The following is a 9636-nucleotide window of genomic DNA, read 5'->3' as shown; positions in this document are numbered from 1 at the left end:
AGAGAGAGAGAGAGAGAGAGAGAGAGAGAGAGAGAGAGAGAGAGAGAAATAACCGTAAAATAAATGGTTCGATGTGGTAAAGCATAAAATCGAACACGGTTTCATAAGTATAAAAAGTAATGTTGAGCTCGCGCGAGACCAGCATCGCGCTGACACACAAAGCAATTTTATGCTTTGTGATAAAGTGCTCTCAGGTAAACAAACACAGGAACAAAAAAAAAAACAACAAACGCAAACCAGAGAAGAACCATTTTACTGTGTAAATTTACGTCGGTGTGGTTGTCATTGTTGGTAATTTATAAATTAAAATGTGTTTCGCAGACATTTGTTGTGGTTATATTTTTTTGTGCATTTCGTCGTTTTCATTTTGCTCGGGCATTTGGGTGGTTATTATCTGGGAGCCCTGTGATTTGTTACACAATTATGTTTGTTACATGGTGTATTTTCATGCAAGTATAACGATTTATTCGTTTAAAAACACACGCATTTGGGTCTTTCGCACCTCTTTCGAAGGAAATTGTTTTCTACTTTTTTTTATGACTTTCAATGAGATACCCGACCGATAAAAGTTTTGCTACATCGATGCTTCGATAGTATATGGACGAGGGTGTATCACCTCCGTTGTATTTATAAAATAAGTGTTTCGCATCGCCCCTTTTTATTCTATTTTAATAAATTGCATCATATTTCTTCTAAACTTTGCACTTGCCAGCAATCATTTCTTGTCGAACATATTCATGGTCAGAGATGCACGTTTTTGCTGCCTTTGATCACAAAATTGTTTCCAGAAAATATTCTCACTATACGAAGAAAAATTTACAAACAAATACTTATTAGAAAGAAACGCGATTTTTTTCTTTTCGATAATTTATATTTATTTTAAATAAGAATTCCGAGAAAATATTTCATTCGAACAATTTTTCAATGAACAAAAAACTCATTTTCATTTTTTTCACGCTTTTACGTGCAACTGAAATTGAATTGTACGTGGCGGGAATGAGAGAGTGAAAATGGGAGAGAAAGAGAGAAGTGAGCAAACATTCTGATGTGAACAATTTGAGAAAAAGTTCACTCTGATCAACGTCGAAAACTTTTATTTTGATCAAAAAGTTGAAAGAAAAGAGGAGCGTTTTTTCCTACTTTATTTCATTGATTATTTCTCATTAATTTTTGTTTGTTCCGTTATACAAAGCAATTTGAAAAGAAGATGCCTTCCATGTTGACCTTGTTGTTGTATAAGTAGTTTTACAAACTATTCGGCAAAACTTAAGTTTCACAAATTGCAAATCGTGCAAACGTCTTTCTATTATTAGCAAAAGAAGAAAGCTTAATCAATTGAAATGATTGTTTCAATTACAGCGAACAAAGCTCAAAAATGCGAAATGCACACAAATGCAACGAGAGATGCAAGCTCAAATCGAAAATGTGTCGATGGAAGAAGTAGAAAAAGAAATAAACGCATTCAATTCAGATGAAAATGACCAAATCGATGATGGTTTAGAAGTAAACGGCGCAAAACGTATGCATTGATCACGGCAAAGCGATATGAAATCATGTTTACACACAAAGACAAAAAAAAAACAAAGAGAAAGAAAGATAATTGCTTGTAATCGTCAATAAATGCATTGGCATACAACAGCAGCCACAAGCGTATATAGAGAAGCAAAAAAGTAACCAACAAAGCAACGCGTATGCATACACACAGTCTTCTACTTCCTACTTTTGTAATCTGTTGTAATAATAAATATTTGCGCGGTTAGTGTGAAGCGGCTCTTTGATAACGTCGTGATGTTACATAGTATGGCGTCAAATACAGGTATATGCTTTCTGTGGCTACATTTTTTTTGCAAATGCAAACGCCCGAACACTCAACACATGAACAAAAAACTTGCACTTTCACGTCAGCTTCATAACGAACTTCGTTGCAATCGAAGCAGAGAAGAAAGAGTCACATATCGTTTTCACACAACACGATTTGGTTTTCTTCTTTTTGTTGCACACTCCAGTGAGAAAAGGTAAGCTTACCATTTCGATCAAACACACAATCACATGCATTCAAGATGAACTTTAAAAGAAGAGTTTTTTCGCCACAAACTGTTCGAACTTCGTTTGTTTTTTTTCTGTTATTTTTTGTTAGCTCAATTTGTAGTCGTCAAAAGTGAACGTTGAACAGAAATTAAGTGAGGGTCAGTTGGGTTTGAGGAAAAAAGACAACACGAGAAACGCGGAAACATCAACATCATAAAATTAGAATAAAATTGATGCCACGTTTGTAAATTCCACTGATTTCAATCAACTTGTTCGTATCACTTGCCACATGGCGTTCAGTGTTGAGTTTTGCACAGTCATTTTAATTCAAAGCATCATATATGAGGATACAATGAATGACAGAAAAAAAAAAGAAATTAAATGACAGACTCACACTCCCGTATTGAATCATTTTGTTCAAATGTTTTTAAAATATTCCTTATCAATTGACGATAATTAGGTTTTGATTGAATTCGCGCTCTTGAAAGACAGTGTAAAAAAACAGAAACACTAAAATAAAAGAAAAACAAAATTACTTTTCGACAAAATCTGAAAGTCAAACGCGTAAAAAATGTAAGTTGAATGTGTCTGTTGAATTGTTATCAAACAATGGAACCGATTTGTGGCGAACTTGAATGCAACGAAAACGAAATTTTTTTCGAGTCATTTTTTTATTGTGACTCCAATGGCGTTTATGGGCGCGATGTACTGTGAATGTGTGTGAAAAATCGTTTTTGATTGTTATCGAATTCATTGCACGGAACGCAAATATATACAAAAGTAATTTCTTCGATTTGTTGAATTGTTACGATGTACACCCAATGTCAAAATGAGAAAAAAACTATATTTAGAAAAATGACTTTCAAAATTCGCACACACACACACACATTCATTTCGCGAGAAAAAAATGGTTTTTTTCATCTCGGGCGCACTGTTAAACTCATCAAAAGTATTTTTATCACCATTTCAAGCCGACGATTGCTTTGTTGATTGTATGTTCAACAATATCAGACCACATTTCTTGAATACATTTTTTTTTCTCGTTATACACACGATTCCATTTAATATGTTTATCAATTTTCCAAATAATAATGAGAAAGTAAAAGAATCATATGTTATGCGCCGCACCAAACAACTATACACACATATAAATCATTTTACTTGTGCTTCGTTTTTTTTCAAGAACACACCACTTATATTCTCCACACGAGAACATCGAATAAAAAGCAATTTAAACAATGATTTAATGGAAATAGCAGTAGTCGCTTTTTTCTCTCTTCTTTGATTTTAATTTGTTTCACTTTTTTGCCTTTTCATTTGCGGTGAAGTGTTGACGACGTATCATAATTCGCATCCAATTAACGAAACGCTAAAAATACAATTTTAAGCCGTATGGTAATTTTCACAACATTAATCGAAACTTCCATTGTTTGACTTGCGGTATTTTTAATTTGCAGCAGCTCACTGATTTTAATTTCCAGCCGACTCTAATACATCTGTAATTCATTCTCTGTGCAATAATAAGTGCGAGATGATTACTTTTAATAGCGTCGATCTCATTGTCTATTTCATGATAAAGAAATCTATGTTTTGCGTTTCTCTTTCATTCTCACTTCGTATTTGGTATTTTTTTTTTCTTATTTGTTTGCGTATATGTTAGTCGCACACGCTAATGATGTAAAGTGCTTGTTTTTTCATCTTCACAATCTGTTTTGCATCGCAAGTCGATAAATCATGGATGCAAATTCCAGTCGAAACCATCACAAAAAGAAGATGAAGAATTAGTAGTAGAAGAAAGAAAAAAAAATTAAAAGTGATCATCATTTTTGTTACACTTTATATTCAATGTTACCATGGGAGATGGGACCGAATGAAAGAGAATAGCATCACGATGTTGATTCAAATCGATTGTAGACTAAATCAGCGTGAAACAAGAGCGCAAATATTTGAAACGAATGGAAAAAAAAAAAACGCCGAGCACAAAAAAACGACGCGAATGGAATGAAAAATTGCAGGCGAGTTTCGTACAATGTTAGGATGGGTCCGGACTTCACAGAAAAAATGGAACAACACAATTTTCGAACATTTTCCAAACATACACACAGACACGATTCAAATTTAGCAATATTTTCGATGGTACATCGAAAAAAAGAGAAAACAATAACAAGCGATAGTGGTAAAATGTCGAAAAAACTACTGGTATTCCAAATTCAGAGGCGAGAAAATTGGCATCGTTTTTATTAACACCCATATTCATTTGTTTGAGACGCTCACAATTAATAAAATGTCTAAGCCGCTCCATTGGCAATACATGTATATTGAGTCGAACAGACAAACTTCGGGTCAATTAAGCGCCCATTAGCTTAAGGCAATTTGTAAGTCTCAAATTGACCAAAATTTTATGAAAACGATCAATAGTTTGAATTTGGTTATTTCAGCATTCAATTTAATTTTACACACACACACATGAAATATTTAAAAAAAAAATTCAAGTCATCCATTGTCATATGGTGCCGTTCATTGTCATAAAATGGAAAACATCGTTTCTAAATCACATTAATTCCGTCTACGGCTGTGATACAATAAGTGAAAGAGAAACACGTACAAGACAGAAGCCAGAAAACAAAATCACAAAAAATTGGTTCACAAACACTCTCACTTTGCTTGAATTTAAATAACTTAAACGCCTTTTGAATTTTTATGCTAAAAGTCTTATAAAGATTTTATTTTTTTTTTTTAAACCACCGAAAATAACAATTTGGACAGAATTTCGTACCGTAATTTCTTTCTTCTTTTCTTTTCGCTGTAACAACCGGATGGCTGCCAAATTTTACGGCCAATTCGAAAAAAATACTCGATTTCGTTGGGTTTATATTGACCGTTTTTATTTATAATACTTTGACACAAAAATTCAACGATATTTATTTTTTCGTTTTCAACACGCGAATATTTGTTGACTTTTTTGCCAGTTAATCTAACCGTTTTTGCAAATGGGAAGTCTTGCAAATGTTCGAGAAGAAAATTAATTGAGAAAGAAACATAGACTTCCAGAATTAAGATTTAAGTTTTTAATAATTTTATTTTGGATTTATCACACGCGATGCGAGATAAGTTCAGTCGGAAAAAGTAAAGTAGCGTCCGTGTCGAAACGTGTTTCTACGATGACTAAAGTGAATCGATGTTAAATTCGTATTTCAACGGTTTGCTGGATGGTTGTTCAATTTTTGGCCGAAAACGAAAGCGAATTATGTACAATCAAAACACAAAGCAAATGGTGTGCGGCAACGAACGCATTGCATTCAAGCATATATGCGTATGGCATGAATGAATTGCTGCTATGGTACGGCATTGACGGACGACACGCAATCTGATTCATCAAACACACACACACATACCGTATACACGAAGCGCAAGCATGTTGACACTAGCGGAATCGGCTTACATTTTGCACATACACCATTCGCTTGGCTCTCTTTGACTGAAACATATTCACACGAATAACGTTTACAGTCGGTGTTTGTGTGTGAAGCATGCGTTTTAAAAACAAAAACAGCATGTTTCATTACTATTTGCTTGTTTTTAATATTTGTAGCGAAATCTGGCTTATCAATATTGATATTCTTGGAACAGAAAATTCCACGCACAAAACCGAGAAATGGTTGTGTAATTCTTACCAGGAATTGATTTCGATGTCCGACTTCATCAAATGTTTGGTATTCTTTTATTTGTACTAAACGACTTGTCATACTATCCACCTGTGGCATTAAACTTTATTGTTATGATTTAACTGCAATGATTCGTTTTCTTTGTTACAACATTCAATCAGCTATTTCGAAATTCCAGCATCTTTCTCTTGCACAAATAGAAGACAGTTTATAGTGTCCACGTGTATTTTTTTCATGCCTTAAGGGAACTTTAAGAGTATTTACTTTCATTGTTTATTAGTATGATTCATCAGTCTCGTTTCAGAAACGTTGTGTCCTCTTCGGTTTTTTTTTTGTTCTTCCGACTTTTTTTTTTTAAATTTACCATTTTTGTTTTATTTAACTGATTCAAACTGGTTTGTTTGGCGCTTTATCAACATCTTGGAATCACAATCTGTTTGCTGATAAACACTTTGATTACAAACTTTCTTTTTCTTTCTAATTTAAGATATTATATATACACACACCCAATACAAAAATATATACGGTATTTTGTAATATGCTATGAATTAGTCAACAACAATTTGGTTCTATGTAAAAAAAATTATAAATCTATATATGTTTATTTTCAATTTGCGTTTTATTTTGTCTAGAGTGTTAATGATCATGGCCAGATTGGTCACGAATGCAGTTTGTTTACGTCATTCGCTTTGCATTGTTTATAGAAAGTGATTTGTTCAAAATTGACATAACAAACGCATGCGCCTTTACACATTCAGTTGACATGAATGTGAGCCGTTGCCCAGAAATAAATGAGCAAAAGCCGTTATCCATATGGCATTATATGCCTTGGCGGTCATGGAACCACATCACTTTGAATGCCGCTTTAAAACACGAAATGGAACGGCTTTGGCAAACCGGCTCGAGTGAGACTCTCTCTTTGAAACAGAAGAGAATGTTGTGCGGCAGAAATCCACTCTCTTGCTTTCAGGTGTCAAATGGAGGGGAATTTGCACAATCGAATGTTTTTCCGTGAATTTATTCAAGTGGAACGAAACGAAGGGGAAATTAGTGTTTATTTTTATTGCCGAACGGTTGGTAAAATTGTTGGAGGGGCACGTAAAATTTCTAATGAAATGATAATTTACTTAAGATTCGACAAACTATTGGGCCCCTTTTTTTTGTTGAACAACTTATTTTACAAGCTTTTTTTGTAATTTTATTTTTACTTATTTTCATATCCCGACCTCATGCTTAGAATGGAAATTTTTCGGTGAAAACCGAAATAAACATCTGGTCACATTCATCTGGCTTGACAAACGTCGAATCTCTTTGTATATTGCACACATTGATTGGTGGCAATGTTAAGAGCTCGAACGCAATTTAAATTGAGTGGATATCAATGTGTGTGAATTAATTGAAGGATTGATTAAGTGCGTTGGTGTGTTTTTCATTGTGTCAATTCGATGGTTCGGAATGTCGGTTTGATATTTCATGTGTCGATTGAAGGATAGAAGTTATGTAAGGCGATATGGTGTATAGGTGCGAAATTGGTAAATATCTCTCATTTTTCACACGCACTCGAAGCAACACTCGATAGCACCTTCTTTTGATGGATAGATAAAAATACGTTTAGCAATCGCGTTGAGTAACGGTCACAAAACAACAAAAACAGTCAAACAAAACAAATAACATACCCCAAACAAAAACTGTTCATCATCACCTCGGCACAATCAATCACATTAACATAAATCAATCATGTGCATTCCATTACCGATAAACGATGTATAAAATAGCGGAATAATACGGTTCACAACCACTGTACCAATAGCTTTTATATCATCGATGTACAATGCACACACACACACACGGGCTTTGACACACAAATTGGACCATTGTGTCGTTCATCTATGTCATGCTCTTTTTTTAGCTCTCATTCTATCTTTGTCTCGCTCTTTGATTTTTGCCGATTCGATTTACGGAGTTCATTGTGTGTACACTTTATACATGAAAAAAAAACCAAATTCACAAAAACACAACCGAACGGAATGTGTGTGAGTATGTATGTGGGAGGGGGGGGTAGCAAAAGGCACTCAACGAAAAACAAAAGCGATTTGATGTGAATGGATTAATGGATATGCATTTTTTGTTCTACTTTTCGGATTTCCATTCTGATATATGCAAAATTCCATTCTCTTATTGTATACCACATGAAGTGTTCGAAGAGAGATGAGAAAAAAACCGGTGAAGAGAAAATGATCCCCAGCGGGATATTCGGTGCGAAAATTCGGATGATAAACAAGAATTTATGCACACATCTGGAGTTGAAGGATGTTGATGTGTCGAAGGAACTGTTTTGCAAAAAAAAAAACATAATTAATGTAATCGCTTCAGTTAAAGTGGGTTCTGAAATTTTTCCTAATCCGAAATTTTTCCTAATCCGTTATACTTTTTTAACTCTTGCTCACGCCTCATTGGGTATTTTTCACGAAATGGATGTACACAAAAACACGAACACAATTTCAGAAATTGAAGACCGCACGGTATCCATTGCGGTTTCTCTCAATTATTCATTCCAATGGATTTTACGTGATTTTTCATTCGCTTAAACTAAAGGTCGTGTTCAAACAATTGCATGAACATTTCGTGCGATTCATGTTGTTAGATTCACTCAAAATTGCAATTAACTCATTCTGGATGACAATGGTCTTTATGTTTAATATTCTTCAAATTTATCGTCGACACTAGAACCAAAATACAATGATGATTCGATGGTTAATTTCGTCTCTTGATATTGAATCATTTCATGGGCCATGAACAGAAACTTTATCGTCTTATCATACAATAATCATCTGTCTGTTGTTTTTTGTTTTGTTCACATTTTGCCAGACATTCAAGTTGGGACAAATACTGTTGTATATATGTGTATTGCATGATTAATGAATCTAATTTTATAATCCTTTTTGGTATTTTATCATCCATTTTCTTATAGTTGTTCGACCGAAAATCTATTTATCGACCATAAACTTTAAGATCTTAAAATTAACGGCTTCAACTATAAAATATATTTGACCATTATTATTTTATCAAATTAATCTAATAAAGTGCATGGAATAACAATGAGCACATAAACCTTTTTTGAAATACGATAAAACTAAAGTAGTGTCATCGATGCTTACATCACGAATATTTTTACGACAAAATATCTCAATAACTCATCAAAATTGCACATAAAATTCTGAAGTTCAAATTGAAAGATTTTGTCTTTCAGATACATTAATGAAATGAACCCTCGCGGCAGCCGGCCAAATCTGTGGTCTTGCCTTTTTATGCAAAGTGTAATGAATTAAAGCAATTTTTCGACTCATCTATGTGCTCATATGGAGATACGCATAACATTAATTTCGATAGAATGACCAACTAAACTAACTTTATATTTGAATAAGTGCACTTGGTCCAGAGGCATTTTATTTAACAACATACTGTCATTTGTTTTTCTGTGAAGAAAAGAAGCTGAAAATGGATGAAATTCGTCATATTTAAACACTACCAAAAGACGCGTGGACTGATGCAAAAACTCAAAAACCTGTATTTTATAGATAATTTTTGTTGAATAATTAAATTTTTGTTTAAATAATTCCAACCCAAGTGTGTTCAGCTTTGAAATAAAAAAAATCTTAATTTTTTGCTTGTTTTCCTAGTTACGTTAGAATCTAGGGGGTAGATATACATTTTTACTATACAAAACTAAAAGTATACTAGAATCTACTAAAATACTGTTGGCTACGAACATGACAAATTTTCGAAGAACTTAATTTTTTTGTGATTTTTGTGAAAATGTGAAATTTGAGCTATATTCATTTATGCACCAATCGTCTTGAAATTTTGTCTAGATTATTTTTTTGGCAGAAAAATAAGTTTCCCAAAGTTTCACGACGATCGGATTAAAAATAAAAATCTCGAT

At 33.5% G+C, this 9636-nt stretch overlaps 1 protein-coding gene across 3 annotated transcripts in view; it reads right to left on the bottom strand.

Moving 5' to 3' along the window:
- Nucleotides 1-6064, bottom strand: part of LOC116343073 (furin-like protease 2) — a 210287-nt gene extending 204223 nt beyond the window's left edge. For 2 of the 3 annotated variants that reach the window (XM_031770961.1, XM_031770960.1), the window contains exon 1: nt 4805-5178. The gene's annotated coding sequence lies outside the window, so the exon portion shown is untranslated. Of the gene's footprint in view, nt 1-4804; nt 5179-5702 lie in introns of those variants that run through there. The other variant, XM_031770962.1, reaches the window with a different exon arrangement.
- Between the last annotated feature and the right edge of the window lie 3572 nt (nt 6065-9636).

This window comes from Contarinia nasturtii, unplaced genomic scaffold (assembly GCF_009176525.2).
Source record: "Contarinia nasturtii isolate CC-2019 unplaced genomic scaffold, AAFC_CNas_1.1 Cnas_scaffold_928, whole genome shotgun sequence".
NCBI lineage: Eukaryota > Metazoa > Arthropoda > Insecta > Diptera > Cecidomyiidae > Contarinia > Contarinia nasturtii.
This window is presented reverse-complemented; position numbering and strand designations above follow the sequence as displayed.